This window comes from Dreissena polymorpha, chromosome 13, assembly GCF_020536995.1.
Source record: "Dreissena polymorpha isolate Duluth1 chromosome 13, UMN_Dpol_1.0, whole genome shotgun sequence".
NCBI classification, from domain to species: domain Eukaryota; kingdom Metazoa; phylum Mollusca; class Bivalvia; order Myida; family Dreissenidae; genus Dreissena; species Dreissena polymorpha.
In genome coordinates this window covers 48821822-48842859 of record NC_068367.1, presented here as the reverse complement: position 1 = coordinate 48842859, position 21038 = coordinate 48821822, and the positions used below count along the sequence as shown (strand labels likewise).

Here is a 21038-nt window from a genome sequence, read left to right as displayed (position 1 = left end):
CAAAATGGTATATTTTTATTCACGGAAACAAATAACTGTTTTATTTAGCCTACACAAACTAAATTATATTGCGCATGCGTGTTTATTCGAATGCATTTAATAATGTATTCATCAAGTAATAGTTTAATCGGGGTCGGTCTGTATAATTTATTAAGAGTAATGGTAATTTCGGGGTTGTATTAACATTCGTGGTCCAATCAGGGAATAAAATAAAAATAAATATATCATTAAAAAACGGAATACATGTTATTGCATTGCGTGACATATTTATACTTTAGGGTGTAGATGTATCGTTGTAAAAAATTAGGGACTACAAGCAACATACTTTAAAAATCTGCAGGACAATAAAATGTATTGATCTGTTGCCAACATAATGAAAATACCCCTTAAAACGTGAAACGTAAAGGTAAGAATTTTCAATTATGCACTTTCAATACATTTTCTATTGTTTACAGTTAACTGATTAGATGGCGATTTTTGTTATTTTCGTGTTATTTTTTTTTAAGTACGTTTCCTTTATATTTTAGGTACTATTTCACATATTAATTGTTTATACTATTCTCTTATTTTCTGGTCAGAAATGTTGAAATCATGATGACCCAATATAAACTGTTGAAATCTCTGAAACGTATAGATTTGTGTTGATTTTTAATTACATTTTTTTAGACATAAATTCAAAGTGGGCGTGACTTAAAAATCTGCAGAGTTACATGATAATCTCAACTATGGGCGGGGCTCGAATAGTTACAATGCTCTTTTATTAAAGAAAGTGACCGGAGTAAATTTTGTGCATCGATCAGTGTCGTAATAACACTGTCTTTTATTCCAAATTATCGGAAAGGCATTATTTGGTCGTTGTCATGACAGTTTAATAACAAATACCTTTATCCTGTTTTCTCGATTTAATTAAGTGAACTTATATATGTTCCCGAAACGGCGTGAATGTTTACGGCCTTCACGAATGCTTAGTACTGTTTAGAACTACTCATATCATATGCAATAGTTATTGCATTTGTTTTATAAACGTATCCAGTCCTTTAATTTTTATTTAAGATGCTTCACCGATTTCTTTCTTAAAAAGGAAACTTCATTTAAACTTACCGCGCATTTATTGCAGGCCAGCATGTTAAACTACCGCGCTTTACGTGTTTTCAGCAGACGCTTATGAGTTATCACCTTGATAAACCGAGAATGAGTTGATCATGGACTAATTTTGTAGGCGGAAACGGCTCTCAATCCACACTCTCGCAAACGCCATAAAATTGGGAATGTTTGATTTTTCAATCACTCTTACTGATTTGAATATATTTAATGACTTTATGTTAATTAAAAGTAAGCTTTAAGCTAGGCTATTTATTAAATAGGGGGTAAATATCGCGAATAACTTTTTCTGACGTATACAGTAAAATGTTTGTGTTTGTGTGCCCCACACCCTGACCTATAATGTCTCAGCCGCGACTTAGTGTGCATGGACTTGATAACACGTTTTGTTTTCCTGTTACAGAAATCGCCATTCCATCATAAAAGATGTGTTCGTAAAAGCAAAGCGAATACACCTTTAACATGTACATTTTTTGTAACGACTTTAAAACGTGCTTCTATTTGATGATTGAGTGTGCGTGTGTGTATTTCAAAATATTCGGAAATTCCCGTCGCCAAAACCACGATCGATTAAGACGCAATAGTAATATAACGATATTACGATAGAAACTTCATCAAAGCGCTGACTACAATAATGATGCTTTTCCGTAAAATTTGGTTTAACAATAAGTTATTTGTTGCAAATATTGATTGCAAAGAAAATTAAATGTCATGTTATGTTCTTGAGAAAAATGTGAAATATTTTCGAAATACAAATCGGTATACGTTTTAGTATACCAGTATTTAGCATGATTAAGAAATTGAATAATTCCGAAGCATTCGTCTTTGTATTAGGATCGGAGTTAGTGTTCGTGTGTCGTATGAATAGATATCGTTGCAGGAATTAAAAAAAAACGTTAAACTAAGTTTTGATTCACATGGTACATGTATGGTATACATGCTGGCGAATTCAGCTGTACAGCCGTTTTCAATTTCAGAATTAAATATCTGGCTTATTTCGCATTTTTCGACACATGTTCTTCTTAACTTCTATTTTAATTAATATTGAAATATATATCTAATAAGTTTTTTACACATTTTATATAAATTCATAAATATTTGACAAAATCGTATAATCTCGCTTTAATGGTATATGTTACTGCTCTTTGATAGATTGTTAAATATGAGGAAATAGCGCACATATGCCTCCATAGCTCAGTGGCAGAGCACTGGTCTTGTAAACCAGGGGTCGTGAGATCGATCCTCACTGGGGGCAAAATGTGGATTCTTTTCATGTTCAGCTAAATTGTCTAAATTAAAATAATATCAGTGCTCCAGCTAGGACTAAATCGAAGGGGGCCGCGCCCTGCCCTCCCGAACCTCCGCCCTGCCCCCCCGAACCTCCGCCCTGCCCCCCCCTTCAATTTTTTTTTTTTTTTTTTTTTTACATATGATAATTCATAAATCTCTTATTACATTGTAATTAGTTTAATCCTCATTGTAGACATTATATTTGAATGGTTTAATAATCATGGGAATAATACAATTATTTATAACATATAAATTAACATGCAATAGAAAGCATTCCAGAAACACCCGCGCGCTCGAACGTGCCCTTTTCACAAAATACTGCGCGTCGAAAGTGCCCTTTTCACAAAATACTGTGCGTCGAAAGTGTCCTTTTGACAAAAAAGCTCCCCTGCCCTTTTCAAATCCTAGCTGGAGCACTGTAATATTAATACGAATAATTATTATTATCGTTACTGTTTTTAAACTTAGTTATTTTTGCGTTTTTTATAATAAGTACAGCTATTTTACTGTATTATTAGTCATTATTGAATTATAAACGTATATATGGATAGACTACTTTTAAAAAACTACCGATACACAATAAACATAACTGTTTAGTTAGGTCGATCTTTTCATGATGATGGTCTAGAATATTTGTTATGAAACATTTGCTTCATGGTGCTGGTGCAAAACGGTCAGAATGGATAAAACACTCTCGACACCAATTATTTGTAAAAAACATTATACTTATTATAGTAAATTCACACATGCAATCATGAAAAGGCGATGGAAAACATCCGATAAATAACAAGTCTAATCAATGTGTTGAGTTAAAGCATTATAACGAACATGTACAACCCAATGCATCTACAATAATCAGTTGATCCCACAAAGCATCGACACACACTTATCCGTTTACTAGTTTCAAATTTTTGTCGATGCGAACAGCATCGTCCAAGGTATCATAAACCATCAAAAAAAATTCACAATGGCGACCTATGTAAAAGACCGAGCCAGTCCGATTGAGATAACTCGATTTTTCAGTTACTTCCCTTTTGCATTCGCCACTGCGTAGGAGATTGCTCGTCATTGATAACATTCTCCTAGCAAAGTTGTCGTTCGTGTTTCAACATTAAACAATGGCCGCCGCCATGAGAGTCTCGATTCAAAACTTTCTTACTGCATAAACTGGCTTGTTTCGCTATTTAGAAGCTGCCATTTAGGATATATGAATTATTTATTCACTAAATCTCCGCTTATGACAACAATAGTTGGAATTCGAAGGATATATACTCGATGTGAATGAAGGACTTTCTGGATCGTAACAGCTTGACACCGCAAAACTGGCATACTGGTATTTTTAGTTATCAATATAAGTCACATTGTGCTTTATAAATTGTATTCGAGCATTTTGCGACTTATTGAATGACTATGATACCCGATATCAACATTTCATCGGGGATTTGCAGATCACCAAGCTGTCCTGAAATTCAACATTGATTTCAAACTCTTTACTGGTTTGTATACTCTTTCTTAGTGTTAGTACTTTTTATCATTTTAAAGTTAAATGAACTGTGTCACAGTAAAAGAGACATTAAGGCGATTGTGGCCAGTTTGGATCTAGATCAGCCTGCAGTCGCTTGAAAGCTGTTTGCTTAAAAGCGTTTTTCTGACAATAACAAATAATTTAATTTGATACTGACTTGACTGCGCTTTTCCTGTGACCTGGCTCAAATAATAGAATTGTCATTAATCAAATGATTTATTTCGAACATTAATCAATTGTTTTTCTTGTCCCTCGGGATCAATGACTCCAGCACTTTCCTGTTGAGAATTGAATACTGCTAAAGGCGATGCAAGGGGGCGTGAGAGATGTTGCACCTTCCAGTTTCGCTCGATTGTTCATTGTCGGCTTGGGTACTACGTACATGTACCCCGGGTACTCTTAAGTATACTTACATGTATCCCGGGTACGGTAAATATACTAAAATGTACCCGGGAAATTTAACCCTAAATCAGTCGTTGTCGACTTTTTTTTGTAATAATTATATATACACATCAGGGCTTAACACTAACTTTTTTCAACTAGCCCGTTCGGGCTAGTAAATGCAGAACCTACTAGCCCTGACCAATCTTTCATGTGCCCTTACCCAAGTATTATAAAAACCTTTATATTTATCATTCAACTTGTATTTTCCTGTGCTTGGAGATGCGCTTTTATAATTAAATCATTCTTATTAGCTTGCCTTACTAATGCTATTGAATTCAATATTCATCTATTTAAGACATCTATTTGTAATCTTCACGCCATTTCTGGAGAAATTTTCTTGTTTTTTTTTATTTCCTCATACTTTCTCTTACTTTCCTCCTTCCCTCTCTTTTGGTATCCGAGGAACCCTCATCCCCACCCGTAAAACCAAACTTAAACAACGACATGAACGTTAAAACCTTTTTTACATAGATTGCCGGGTTACCGTCTTACAAGAAATGGTAAGTGAATCTTAGCAAAATAACGTGTTACGGTAGTTGTAACAATTGTACAGGGTTTACTCTCTACTAAAAGCCGGGATCGACCATTAATATTAGTTTTGCTAATTGAATTGCGTAAAAAATATTGTCAAAACACTTCTAATATAAATAAAGTCTCTATCTTCCTCTAAATGGATTTATTAATCGTCTAAAGGATGGAATAACTTTTCCATAATGACAACAAATTAAAATTATTTAAAATTGATAAATAACTATTAATTTTATAGTTACTTTGTGTTAATGTCGAGTTTTATACCTTCATCATTCCAGACGATCCTGGGCGATCCCGGCTTTTAGTTTCAAACGTATTTTCATTGAGAAAACACGTCACCTCGAGGAAACCAATCAAAAACCGTGTCTAGCGGCATTCCGTTTAAAAATAGGTACTGACGTGTTTTACCAGGAAAACCGCCGGGGATTTTCTGAATTGTCGGCCTCTTTTTGATTGCAATCAGGGGGTTCCGAATCTATTTCGAGATACGATCCGTTTGTTGTCTCCGAACTCACTCTGGGATTAAATTGTCATCTGATCGTACTGTATTAAGATTTTTGCATCTTTGAAAAGCTTATTTAAAACGCAGTTTATTGATATAGAACATATAATCCCGCCCAAAATACACACGACCGGTCAAGCATGTTCCTGGGACATTGGCTAGCCCGGACCAAGGTACAGGCAGTGAATGTCGATCGGACGTGCCTTAGTGTTAAGCCCTGCACATTTATGTCAATTTTCTGTAGAATGGCCTCTATATTAACGGAACATATACTCAAAAAGCATGTTGATGCAGTGTTTTTTGAAGAGAAGTGTGTTTAAGATAATCGGTTGCGCGTTTTACGACATCGGATTTTGGGCGCGAATACAACTCGGGTACAGTCTAATATGGACCGAGTACAATTACGTTTATTTACCGTACCTGGGGTACATGTAAGTATACTTAGAGTACCCAGGGTACATGCATGTATACTTAAGAGTACCCGGGGTACATGTAAGTAGTACCAGAGCCGACAATGACCAATCGAGCTCCATTATCCCTCATGAACCGACTCAAAAAACCGAGTCGGCAATATTTGACTTAATTTTTGGTTTGGTTGCTCTCGAGGGATCGACAATTTCAGAAATTCCCTAAAAGCCCTACAGGTTTGATCCCCAGAAGCGACATTGAAAACTAGCATACTTTGTTATCTAAAAGACTGCTAAAACTGATATACAATGATAATGTGAATTTTCTCTCACATGATGTTCAGAAGTCATATTATATACAAACTTACAGCAGTAGTAAACAACTGGACAATAATTAATGAACGCATCTTTCATTTGTCTTTGACACTTTGATTTTGACATGGCCTAGATTTAAATATGTGACTTGACTTTACCAGCACTCTTGTAACAGAGCTAAAGTTTAAATGTACCATTGAAGATCACCTAAATCCAGATTTGCTTTTATAGACGTGTGGAAAGTTTTAAGGGTGTGACAAGTAAGCAAAAATTGGTCATTACCCAGAGGCCACAACTGATCTATGACTGTATTAAAACAAGAAAAATCAGTGCCTGATTTAGATTTCCTTAGAAAGTTCAATAAAAACAAATTTCATAAGCCTGGTAACAGTTTAACGGTAATGCTACCAATGTGTCACACCAGGGCCTTGAATTTGAAATCTAGGACATGCATGGTCATTTCTTCATGAAATACGGACACAAAATTGTATTTTAAGTCCTTAATTGACCTGGCTATAGTTCTCAGATTATTTAAAGCTCAATCAGTATATTTATATCATTATTTATGCTTTGTGTATTGTAAACATATACACAATCATGCAGTTACATGATAGCAATAAATAATATCAAAGCTACCCTTACTATAAAGGTCATTGACAAAGCCTATGGTCAAAATGTGAACACATTGAGTGTAATCGCCCTCTCGTGCCAGCAAAAACAACACGTTGACAGGTTGTCATTTTTGACAGTTCTACTTTCATTTTGTGATATCAAACTATTAACAATTATGTGGCTGAGAAAAATATCGCCATTGCTTTTTATGCCCCCGGTAGGGTGGCCTATATCAGTTGAACTGTCAGTCAGCCAGTCAGTGTGTCAGTCTGTCCGTCCGTCCGAAAACTTTAATGGCCATAACTTTTTAAATATTGAACATAGCAACTTGATATTTGGCATACATGTGCATCTCATGGAGCTGCTAATTTTCAGTTGTGAAAGGTGAAGGTGAAGGTCATCCTTCAAGGTAAAATGTCAAATATAAAGCGTCTGTCTGTCTGTCCAAAAACGTTTACATTGGCCATAACTTTTTCAATATTGGCGTGCATGCGTATCTCATAGAGCTGCACATATTGATTGGTGAAAGATCAAGGTCATCCTTCAAGGTCAAGGTCAAAGGTCAAATTTGCAGGGGGCATTGTGTTTCACAAACACAGCTTTGTTTAATATATTTTCTGGACATTTCTTAAAAAAACTTACATCAATACACGATTTTCTTCGTTAATTCAATCATTCCTGACAGACTTGTGTACATATTTCGCTTACATTTTGACGCGCGTAGGTAGGACCGCATTACCGCTTCCGAAATGTGTATTCATACTATTGCCTTCGAGGAACTTATCTGATGTTTGACGGAAAGGACCGAAAATGTGCAAGTGTGGGTCAAGTTCCCCACAGGTACTACTTTCCCGTTCCCCCAATTTTTTGTCCGTACCTAAAATTGTTCATACCCAATTTTTTTTTCGTACCCAATTTTTTTTCATCCCCAATTTTTTGTTCGTACCCAAAAAATTTTCGGTCCCAATTTTTTTGTTCCCAAATATTTTTCGTACCCAAAATATTTTTTCGTACCCAAATTTATTATCATACCCAATTTTTTTTCGCAAAATTTGTGTACCAATTTTTTTTCCGTATCAACATACACAATTGTTGTGATTGTGGTGATGTAGATAAACTTAACTTGATGCTTTTATATCCATCCTCTCAAAAGCATCGTCACACCAGTACTGTCAGTACTTCGATTTCCATAAGTTGTTGGTTAACTAATTTATAACGAGTGCTTTATAAAAACTGGTCTAAAAACTACACCACAAACGTCAATGCCTCCAGTGAGGTTTGAACTCACGACCCCTGGTTTACGAGACCAGTGCTCTACCACTGAGCTATGGAGGCATGAATTAAGTTTTAAGTTTAGCATATTCATGTTTAAATTAGGTCCTTATTTGTTTAATGACTGCAGATATAAGCTATCTTTCAATGCTTTATATATTCCTCATATTTGTTTTTTTTTTCAAAATGAATACTGGAGAAGATGTGCCTCCATAGCTCAGTGGCAGAGCACTGGTCTTGTAAACCAGGGGACGTGAGATCGATCCTCACTGGGGGCAAACATGTTGATTGTTTTTTTGTAGTGCAAATATCTTTATAAAAATGATAATACCAATACTAATTGTGAGCATTACTAGTATTTTACGAGGTTACGTTTGAGTGTTTAATCATTACTAAAATCATTTTACTGTGTTATTAAAAGGAAACATCAGTAAAATAACAAGTCAAAATAATATGTCGAGTTAAAGAAAACATTATGAAGATAAGGTACAACCCAATGTATCTACAATAATCAGGTCATCCCATACAGCATCGATACAGAGGTAACTTTATACTAGTTTCACAATGTTTTCAATAAGTTGTATGTTTAGTTATTTATAACGATCGCTTTATAAGAATTGACCAGCCCTTTCTCTGAGTAAACTTAATGCCAAACAACAACTCCTCCAGTGAGGTTTTGAAATCACGACCCCTGCCGTACGAGACCAGTGCTCTATCGCTGAGAAAATAATATCCGTTGTATTGCGCTGTAACAAACTTCTGGACAAACACCTGCAATTCAAACACTTGCTGGAGGCAGATTTTGCCGATGAGATGTCATATAAAGATCCGAAACAACAAGTTCCAGGGCGAAAACGCAAGAGAAACAAAATACATATACCATTATACAAACGAAATGATGGTGGATAGGCGACACTCTGCGAAGAGCACAGCCCAAAATTGCAAGACAGGCATTAAGCTAAGAGGAAGGCCAACAAACTCCTGATGTAGACGCCTTGAGAAAGCTTGGGTCATGGAACAGCAGGCGTTAAGTGTTAAAAGCCATATGCTTCGACTGTAGTGAAGATGACTTAGAGGACTTAAAAATTAGTAAGTATGCATAACTATGTGCTACCCTTGGACAGGCTGAAATAGGCGTATAGAGAACCTATCCAGTCTCATAATGAATAAAGTCTGCAAAGTGTTGAGGTAGTTCAAAGATTCACATTCAGGAAATCGCACTACATAATACTGATACAGCATATTTGATATTATCTTGGTTTCGCAATCTCTCATTGCAATCCTTGCAATCATGCATCTCATTCACTCTATTTTACATCTTATTCCCGTGAACTTGCATCGTGTTTTCGCGTTATCACGCCTTGAAATTGAAGGGTCGACCGTGTAAAATAACGATCCAAAAGGGCGAGAATATGATGCAAGATTGCGATATGACGAAGCACGATTGCGATAATGCGAAAACAGATTGTGAGGTACATTTCCAAATTTTGCCTCGTGTATTCGTATTTTCGACCTTTATATTTACACCTGCGAGAACGTTAACATATGCTTCTAGGGCACAATATAACGATGTGAGATCGCGATATGGGTTTTTAGAGCTAGCATCGAAATCTCGAAACCTTACATCTTGAATTCACTGTTAACGTGATCGCGCGTTCTTGTGGGATTCCCTAGTGGTTGCAATCGCGAACAACGTATGACCCTAACCATAACTAGTAATTTGATGAGTAATTTTGCGCTTAAATATAGACACACGACAACCACTCCATTGTGGAATGCCTATGGGCAGTTTAAAATATGGCAGACACATGGCTAATTTCATATGACAACTTTTTATTTTAATTTATCAATCGATAAAAAAAGAATAAAAAAAAATGCTTTAATATATCTTTATTATAAAAAAATAAAAACAATTAAGCTTCTTATATGTACTTATTCCTTAACTTTGACCCAAAAATAAATCAAGTGCATGATGGCGCAAAACTGCCTTACGATAACTGACACATGAGCAGTAAGTTTAAACAAGATTTACATACTTTTCTAAATATTATACTGTTTTTAAGGAACATGTATTTTTAAAATATGTTTCATTCAGAAGAGAAAGTTTGCTTATTTGAATATTATGCATACATTTTTTTTTATTCTAGGAGATTTTTCTATGGAACATGTAATTTCCCAAAAATTTGAGCACATTCTTTAGGGGCGTTTCATGTCATTATATAAATGCGTTTTTGAGCACTTTAAAATAAAACTATGCATTCTAGAAATATGAAGAGTACATCAATAATCTTACAAAGTTAAGCTTTTATACACAGCGGCATAACATTGCCATGCACAGGGAGACATGAATTGCTAACTCGTTGAAATTATGCCAATACAATACAACGTTATGTTCTAGGTTGCAGTGTTGTAGCGGATATGGTGTCCGCCTAGCGACCAGGAGGTTAGATCCCAACTGTGTGAGCGTTCTTTCGATCTCCCCATAGACACCAAGTACTGATCCCAGGAGACGGACTCGATAGTGTTTTAAATAAGCATTAAGCTTTCTATGCAGCCAAGTTTAAATAAATAAGTTAAAAAATAACGTCATGACGCCATACAGTGTTAAATCGGAGTTGACGTTGGAGATTTTGTTGATGCAAGACCTTAACAACTTAAGTCAAGATCGGGTTCCGGAGAACGCTGATATACAGTACATTAAAGATACGATTGTAGAAATGTGTCACTGTGTATACGCATGTAGCCGTCAAAACTTCAAATAATATGTGTCGTACGGGTATCTTTAAATAAAAATTGTAATGATAGTTTTCCTTGAAAGACAGTGTTATCAGTGTTTAAATTAAGAGCGCATTACATTTAATCCAGAGGTTTCGCCTTCAAATCACAGCTATTGTGGAATTCATCGACACTTAAATCAGCGTTAAGACATAAAAAGTCATCTGTAATCAACGAAACAGTTATGTATGTATTAAGGGACACATATGTTGCGATATTGACATAGGTGTACGGTTAACTTATTTAAAAGTTTTCCTTAAAGCTTATTAAAAAGTTTTCCTTAAAGCCACTTTAAAGAAGATAAGCAAAACGAGTGTGTTGGGCCATAGAATTTTACTTCTGTTCACCTTTTTTGGCAATTTCTTTCACTCATTTAAATTGTTTACAAATTGTTTGTATATGTTCTTGTGTATGTTTTGCCTTGTGATGTCCAATTTTCTCTCTAGGTCTCTCTAGCAATCACGATAGAAACACTTACAAAATGGATTAAGCAACTAGTGACACGCTATGTATTAATTCATATAACTTTGAAAGATGGCAAAATGAATTTCATTCCGTCCATACATTACAGTATTAATGATTTATTGCCTGAATCCATGTACATCAAACCAAACTGAAAGTGTTTATGAAAGACAAATGAAATTTACCAAGCTGTTTATGTTAGATAAAGTGAATTTTGAGGCGAGATACGTTTTATAAGCACTTGAAATGTTTACCGTATACCCGTTTATGTCCGATAAGAGACGATAAGAGATCTTCAGATGCTCTTACAAGTTTATTTAATGCAAAATTGATAGGAATGTATCAGTCATATTTATTTATGAAGAAGCAAGCAAAATAAAAATAAAAATTACTATTTACTTGTGACAGTAACGTGACTACGCCAATTATGTAAACGTATGAAGACAAACAAGTTAAAGTTCATTTGTAATTAACAAGAAATTTCAAAAGCAACAAAAAGCGATATCATACGTTTTACAAATCAGTGAAAGAAATGAAATCTCAAAGAAAAGACACATCATGATTATATTTTTTTTTAAATAATTACTGACGGTATGCTTTGCTGACGTGAGGCATATAAAGTCGTTATTCGTGTGTAACGTTTCGAAATTCCCCCAAAACGTTATGTCGTTATTGACGATATTTTTCAATGAATTGATATAATGTAAACACTTGAATCTAAACGTCCGTCACTAAACTAGTTTAAAACACATTAAAACACATTATATGAATTCTCGATTTAAAATTTGATCAAAGAACAACCAACAATACAATAAGAATTAAAATACTAACCGCTGTGAACGAAGGTAAGTAAAAGTACCAGCATATTAGGCCTGAACATCCTGGCGTGCAGTTTAAGACAGTTTTTAGTCGATACGCTGGTAGCCACTCGAGAAGTTTGCGGTGCAGTAATAAATGAAACATTATCGCTTCTAATTGATTTAATTTATAACGCGTTTGTAACGTTTAATTTATTGAACACTTCTGAATGTATCTGCTGATTTTGTTAATGTGTTTAAAAACGTGCATCATTAACATTATTTAAAAAGCCCAGATCTAATAATGCGGCCACGAGGACATAGCATCAAGTTTTAATTTCTGCGCGACGAACCTTTTCTTTCCTTCTTTTAATATTTCGGTGTAAATTTCTAAGATGGGTTTTGACCAAAATTTCTGGCGTTAATTATATGCAGCGGAAACAGTGCCTGCCATTTAAATTGCGCTATTGTTTATGTCTTTCAGAGAATGCATAATATCAAAAACAGTTTCAAGTATTTGAGAACGAATTAAGTGATTATATGTTCTAATCATTATGGTATATATTTATTCACGGAAACAAATAACTGTTTTACTAAGCCTACACAAACAAATTAATATTGCGCCAGTGTGATTATACGAACGCATTTAATAGTGTATTAATCAAATTATAGTTAGTCGGTATGTATAATTTATTAAGAGATAATGTAAATTTCGGGGTTGTATTTATATTCATGAGCCAATCATGGGCCAATCAGGGAATTAAATAAAAATAAATATATCATTAAAAAACACGGAATAATTGCATTGCATGACTTATTCATAATCTATGATGTAGATGTATCGTTTTCAACAATTAATGACTGCAAGTAACATCCAAATCTGCAGAACAATAACATGTCTTTATATGTTGCCAACGTAACGAAAATACTCCTTAAAACGTGAATTGCATTTTAAAGGTAAGACTTTTCAATTATGCATTTTCAATACATTTTCTATTGTTTAGATGGCGATTGTTGTTATTTTCGTGTAGTTTTTATGCAAGTACGTTTCCTATTTATTTAAGGTACTATTTCACATACATGTATATTAATTATTCATACTATTCGCTTATTTTCTGGTCAGAAATGTTGAAATCATGATGACCCCAATATAAACTGTTTAAATCTCTGAAGCGTATAGATTTGTGTTGATTTTTAATTACTTCTTCATCGAAATAAATTTTAAGCGGACAAGACTTAAATTTCTGCAGAGTTACATGATAATCTCAAATATGGGCGGGGCTCAAATAATAACAATGCCATTTTATTAAAGAAAGTGGGCGAAATAAATGTGTGCTATCAGTCAGTGTCCTTAAAAAACTGTCTTTTATCCCAAATAATATCGGAAAGGCAATATTTGATCGTTTCATGACAGTTGAATTACAAAAATGTTTTAGAATGCATCCTGCTCTTAAATTTTGATTTCAGATTTTTAACCGATTTCTTTCTTAAAAGGGACAGTTTATCTTTAAGTTACCGGGCATTTATGGCAGGCCAACATGTTAAACTACCGCGCCTTACGTGTTATCAGTAGAAAAATAGGAGTTATCACCTCCATAAATCGAGAATGAGTTGATCATGGACTGATCTTGTAAGGTAGGATGGTGGGTTGGGTGGAAACGGCTCTCGCTCCCCACCCTCGCAAACGCAATAAATTTGAGAATGTTTGATTTTTCAATCACGCTAACTGATTTGAAGGGCTTACTGATTTGAATAAAGACGTTTTCATTAAATGAATTTATGTTAATTTCCAGTAATATTTTAGCTCGGCTTTTTTCCTAGGTCGTCAATATCGCTTTTTCCGAATGATAAAATAACATGTTTGTGTTTGTGTGCCCACACCATGGCCCAAAATATATAAGCCGCGCCTTAGTTCGCATGGACTTGGTAACACTTTGTGATCTCCTGTAACAGAAATCATAATTCCATCATAAAAATGTATTGGTAAAAGCAAAGCGAATACACCTTTAACATGCATATTTTTTGTTACGACGTTTAAACTTGCTTTCATTTGATGATTAAGTGGTATATGTGCGTGTGTTTATTTCAAACTATTTGGAAATTCCCGCAGCCAAATCCGCGATTGATTACGACGGAATAGTAATATCACGATATTTCATCAAAGCGCTGACTACATTAACTTGTGCTTTTGTTTAACATTTGGTAACACAATAAGTTATTTGTTGCAAATATTAATTGCAAAACAAATTAAATGTTATGTTCTTGATAAAAATTTGGTATATTTTCGAAATACAAATCGGTATGCGCTTTAGTATACCAGTTTTTAACATTAAGAAATTGAATAATTCTGAAAACATTTTTTTTTCCAAATGATTGATCACTTTCAACTTCATATGAGTTTCAGGCAGATCTTTACTAATTTATAATTTATTTACGTTTTAAATATGACAATATTTTTTACTGACTGCATGTATAATATAAAGAAGTGAAACTCCAGCTGCTGGAGCAGTATTGAATTCTCATTATGAACAATTAGTTGGGCCTTTATTTAAGGCAAGTGACGGATTGCCCAAACAGTACAAAACAGCACAATACAAACCAACATAAACACAAAATATGAATAAAGCTGGGGTCACCGCCTTGGAACGGTCAATGCAAAGCATTGGTGGTTTAAACCGGTTATAGAGCGCTCAACCTCACATTTGGCCAAGCAATATTCATAATACATTTAAGTGTAAATAAAATTTAACGTCATAGCATTGTAACTCAACTAAACAATAATAAAAGGGAATTAAAACGAATTCAATTTAATTACAATTTTATTACTCAATGGTATTGATTAAACCAGAGCAACAGAGTTACAACTTTTTGACGAACGATCAAATGAAACTACAAACAAGTGTCAACTACATTCCTTCTTTATAGAAAAAGATTTAAGAATATAGCGTCATTAAGTTAATAATTCAGATAATCATCGCGCAAATACAGGAAAAAGCAGCAATAAAGGGTGTAAAAATTCCATATAAACTTGCTTGGTTGTTTATGTGACTGCTAAAAAATAAAATAATAATAATTTAATCAAACAAGAAACGCCTATCAGAGAGAAAATATAAATAAAATTGAACGTTATAAACCCAATGACCTATGCATGTAGATGACAACTGAAAAGTTGATCGTATGACGTCAAAAAATCCATGTACCCAGGAACAGAGAAAGAGTTATTACGTAATTGACAAGCGAAGACACAATGACGTGAACAAAATCCAGGGGCAGTACTGTAAAGTAATAATCAAACTATTAATGGGGGGGGGCTACTGAAAAATTAAACTACTAATAAAACAAGTTTAGTTGATTAAATATTAAGAATCAAATGTATACAAATGGTAATTCCATTAAAGCGACATTATTGGAATCAAACAGTATATAGGTGTTTTGACAACTGACGACAGAAATGATTTGATGTATGATGTGAGTCCAAATGTAGTTTTCATGCAGATTTGTGCATACGACACAAAGACACAATTTTGTTCAATAGTGAAAAATGCCTTTAATATCACTAATGATTCCAAATTTTAAGAGAAGAAAGATATAGTGAATCGAAAACCATCAAACACGTGTTTTTAAGTACATAAGCATCGTATGCTTTTGATAAAAACAAGTTAATTAAATTGAAAAGTTTAATAAGAACATTTGGTTTAACATATTTTAATTTGCGGACACGCTTAAAAACATCTCCATTAAATGATTGATGGGAAATTCCATTATTTAAATGCCATTTTAAAGAAACCTTATATTTTAAAATTAAATCAGCATACTAAGAGTAAAATTTAGCGGATTTACTTCTTAGGTTATGATACAAAAATCCTTGTTTTAGCAAATTTTTTTGTCAAAATTATATTACGATCATTAAAATCTTTAATACATGAACATGCTCTGGCATAACGTACCAACTGCGAAATGTAAATACCATAGGAAGGTCCTTTAGGGATGTTGCCATCTAGGAACGGAAAATTCACAATACCAAAGTTAAAGTCGTCCCGTTTGTCGTATAAACTAGTTTTGATCAAATTATTATTAATAGTTAAATGTAAGTCTAAATACGCAGCGTCTGTATTGGATATACAAGATCTATATAAGACTAGTTCTTTTGGGTAGATTTTGTGAATATATTGTTCAAATAATGGATTATCTAAATTTAGTATGTCATCAATGTACCTACTAGTAAGGTTAAAACAATGAATCAAATCTACTTGCTTAGTTTTAGATAATTCTAACATAAATTCGCTTTCATAACAATATAAAAAAGGTCAGCTATAAGTGGCGCACAATTAGTACTATAGGAACGCCAATAATTTGTTTAAATGTTTACCATTAAATTCAACAAACAAGTTATCCAGAAGAAAAGTAAGTGCTGCACAAAAGTCAAGACCAGTCCAAATGATGTTATTATCTAATATCTGATTAGTAAAAAAAGCTGTTTTAGTGTTCAAAGCTAGATACAAACACTTCTCTCTAGCAAAAGTTTTTTCAATCAAAGAAACAAGTTTGGGTTTTATTAAAGCGTGTGGAAGCGTTGTATATAGTGTAGACAAATCATAAGTACTTACCTGTGACACCTTATATTTTTTCTTTTCAATTTTATCAATAACTTCTAAGGAGTTTTTTTATTGACCAAAATAGGTTAATATTACTATTTTCATAAACTTTATTACAAAATTTAGCTATATGATATCTAATAGCACTCAATGCAGATGTAAGATACACTGATAATTGTTTGGTGGTACAAGACACTGAATTAGCGATAAAATGACTTTTATATGGCGTCTTATGTAATTTAGGTATCCAGTAAAGTGATGGCAATTTCTTGTCAGTAATATTGACTATCACATTTATTTTTTTGCATTGGGCAATATGGTCGGCAATAATTTCATTAGGTTGCTTATTGTACTCACAATATGATGTAGTTTGTGAAAGTTCTTGTGAAATAGTTTGAACATAAAACACTCGTCATATTATTATAACATTATTAGCTGCCTTATCAGCAGGAACTATGATGAATTTCGATTTTAAGTCTTCAAGCAATTTACAGAGATTTTGTTTATTAAATTAAGGTGAATGTGGTAGGGCCAAAGGATGTGTATCATAAAAACATATTTTATTCATGGCCATACTAAATATTTTTGTTTTCCAATCATTGATTGCAGTTATTTCAGCATTTTCCTTCCTGCACCATTAAGTGCAATAATCCTGTATGGATGTTACGATTTTCTTAATGCAGTCATCGAAATCAACAGGAATAGGCAGTCTGTACTTAGGGCCTCTGCGTAGTAAATTTCTAAGGTTTTTATTTTGAATGAAATTAATGTCCCCAGTAATAACATGTCCAACTGGACCATATATATTTGGAACTATAACAGTCACATAATGTAGGACAATTTCTTATTACATTTATATCTGTGGAAATAGAATTATAATTAAAAACGATACTTCTTACAGCTTTACTATATTTGTAGCAAATAAGTGGTGATTCAGTATTGCGGAAATATGGGGGAATCAACCGACGTACATTTTTATCATTGAATATTTTTGGAAGGTCAATTAAATCAAGACCTTTGTTACAAAACTCAATTTTGATACGATTTCTAGTTTTGTTAAGTGCATTTTCAATAAAAGGTTTAAGATAGTAGTCAGTGAAAGATTCAATAATACAAGCAAATTCATATAGAGGGTCAGATTGAAGTAAAATAAGTTTACACTCCTTATCAATATGCGCCTACGAAAAAACAGAAAGAGAACAAAGTGCACTTAGTAATTTATGTTTACCCCCATTTTGTAATAATGTGTAGCAGTCATTTAAAGAAAGCAGACGTTTAAATTTACGCCTTAAATTGCCATTTTTTCCTTATGCCGGGTGAACGTTTATTTCTTAGACGTTTACTAAACAGAGAAAATGAATAAATAAGCCATGTTTCAATTGTTTATATATGCTTCATATTTGATATATTGTTCAATATGAATGATGGATGTGCGTTAAGACACACTCTTTATAAATCTGAATTGGTTGTGTTCATTTCAAACTTGCGATTTAAAAAGCTATTAGATAATTTTGAAAAGTGAGTTGAGTCTAAGATTATGCAACAGCGAACCACTTTAGTGTCTTCAGCGCTTTGATTCAAATATATGATCGATCCTAACTCTGACAAAATGTGGATTCATTGTATGATCTTCACACATTTCTTAATAAAAATAATAAAAATATGAACTGGGGGCAAAATGTCGATTGTTTTTGACGATGCTGCTCCAGCAGCTCGTCTAAGTTATCATATCACGAAAAAATTCTTGACAATGGCGAGCTATGTAAAAGACCGAGCCAGTCCGATTGAGATAACTCATTTTTTCTTATCGGCTGATTAGCATTGATAACATTCTCCAGCAGAGTTGTCGTTCGTGCCTCAACATACAACAATGGCCGCGCCCATGAGAGAATGTTCACACTCCTGTCAAAACTTTCTTACAGCATACATCGACTTGTTTGGCTATTTAGAAACTGTCATTTAGGATATATGAGTTATTTATTAATTAAATCTAAGCTAATGTCAACAATGGATTGAATACGAAGGATTTATTTGATGTGAATGCAGGACTTTCTGGATTTTGACAGCTTCGCACGGCAAAACTGGTATTTTAAGTTATCAATTTAAGTCAAATTTAGCTTTGTAAATTGTATTCGAGCATTTTGCGACTTATTGAATGACTATGATACCCGATATCAACATATCACATGGGATTTGCAGATCACCAAACTGTCCTGAAAACATTGATTACACAGTTTTTACTGAAATTACTGGTTTGTATTATTTCTTCTTTCTATTTTAGTAATTCATATCATTTTTGAGTCAAATGAACTGTGTCACAGTAAAAGAGACATTAAGGCGATTGTGGCCCGTTTGGATCGAGATCAGCGTGCAGTCGCTTGAAAGCTGTTTGCTTAAAAGCGGTTTTCTGACAATAACAAATAGTTTAATTAGATACTGATTAGACTGCCCTTTCCCTGTGACCTAGCTCAAATAACAGTTTTTTCATTAATCAAATGATTTTATTTCGAACATTTATCAAGGTTTTTTTTTCTGGTCCCTCGGGATCAATGACTCTAGCACTTTGGTGCTGAGAATTAAATAATGCTTAAAGGGATCTTTTCACGTTTTGGTAAATTGACAAAACTGAAAAAAAATTGTTTAAATTTGCAAGTTTTCGTTTATGTTTTGATATTTGTGAGTAAACAGTAATACTGAACATTTACCATGGTCTAATATAGCCATTATATGCATCTTTTGACGATTTAAAAACCTGTAAATTCTATAGAGTTGCAACGCGAAATGATTGAATAATTTGGAGAGTTCTGTTGTTATCGTTTAATTTTGTGAAAGTACAAAGATTGCTTATATAAACTATAAAATACGTCTCACCAACATACTTGGCAGGATGGCCGAGCGGTCTAATTGAGTTTTACTTCAGGACTCCAGGGTCACTGGTTCGAGACCTACTGCGGGCTACTTTTTACCCCTTCTTTTTGCCCCCCCCCTTCGAAGAAGAGGGGGTATATTGTTTTGCACATGTCGGTCCGTCCGTCGGTCCGTCCACCGAATGGTTTCCGGATGATAACTCAAGCCATGATCATGACTCGCAGATGACCCCTATTGATTTTCAGGTCACTAGGTCAAAGATCAAGGTCACGGTGACTCGAACCAGTAAAATGGTTTCCGGATTATAACTCAAGAACGCCTAAGCCTAGGATCATGAAACTTCATAGGTACATTGATCATGACTCGCAGATGACCCTTATTGATTTTCAGGTCACTAGGTAAAAGGTCAAGGTCACAGTGACAAAAAACGTATTCACACAATGGCTGCCACTACAACTGACAGCCCATATGGGGGGCATGCACGTTTTACAAACAGCCATTGTTTAATTTTAAGCTTGGTGTTTAACTGGAGCTTTTTAGATCCAATGTTTACATTTATCAATATAAAGCATTTAATGACAGACTTCAAAACATGCCAAAATCTGTGAAAAGGCCCCTTTAAGGCGATGCTAGGGTGCGTGAGAGATTTTGCATCTCTCATGAACTGTCTCAATAATACCGAGTCGGCAATATTTGACTTAATTTTTGGTTTGGTTGCTCTGACGAGGGATCGAAATATTTCAGAATCTTCCTAAAAGCCTAATGGTACAGTGTCGTCTTTGATTGCCTGAGGTTACTGTGCTGCGGGTTTGATCCCCAGAAGCGACATTGACAACTAGCCAACTTTGTTTACTAAAAGGCTGCTAAAACTGATATACTAAGATAATGTAAATTTTCTCTCACATGATGGTCATCAGTTATATTAAATAAAAAAATCGCAGCAGTAGTAAACAATGGGACAATAATTAATGAACGCATCTTTCATTTGTCTTTGACACTTTGAGTTTGACATGGCCTAGATTGAAATATGTGACTTGACTTTACCAGCACTCTTGTGACAGAGCTAAAGTGTAAATGTACCATTGAAGATCACCTTAATCCAGATTTGCTATTATAGAAGTGTGGAAAGTTTTAAGGTTGTGACATGTAAGCAAAAATGGGTCATAACCGAGAGGTCACAACTGATCTATGACTGTTTAAGCAAGAAAAATCAGTGCCCGATTTAGATTTCATTACATAGTTCAATACACTAACAGTTCTGCCAAACCCACCAAATGATATTATTGAAGATATAAAATCAGAAATATTTAATTTCATATGGGACGGTAAACCTGGTTAAATTAAACGAACTCAGTTAATTCAATCTGTAGAAAATGGAGGTATCAAATTAACGGACATTGACTCATTTTTGAATGAAATCAAATGCTGCTGGGTTAAAAGATACCTAGATAATACCAACACCAGGAAATGGAAATTATTCTACCAGAAAATCTTTAAAAAATATGGTGACTCCTTACTTTTTGAACGTAATATCGACAATAA

General features: G+C 34.0%; 3 non-coding genes across 3 annotated transcripts; 2 read left to right on the top strand and 1 right to left on the bottom strand.

Moving 5' to 3' along the window:
- The first annotated feature begins 2284 nt into the window (after positions 1-2284).
- Positions 2285-2356, top strand: Trnat-ugu (transfer RNA threonine (anticodon UGU)). Its single transcript has one exon. It is a non-coding gene; the product is annotated as a tRNA-Thr (tRNA).
- Positions 2357-7990: 5634 nt separating this feature from the next.
- Positions 7991-8062, bottom strand: Trnat-cgu (transfer RNA threonine (anticodon CGU)). The gene has a single exon. It is a non-coding gene; the product is annotated as a tRNA-Thr (tRNA).
- Positions 8063-8205: 143 nt separating this feature from the next.
- Trnat-ugu (transfer RNA threonine (anticodon UGU)) lies at positions 8206-8277 on the top strand. The gene has a single exon. It is a non-coding gene; the product is annotated as a tRNA-Thr (tRNA).
- Positions 8278-21038: the final 12761 nt, after the last annotated feature.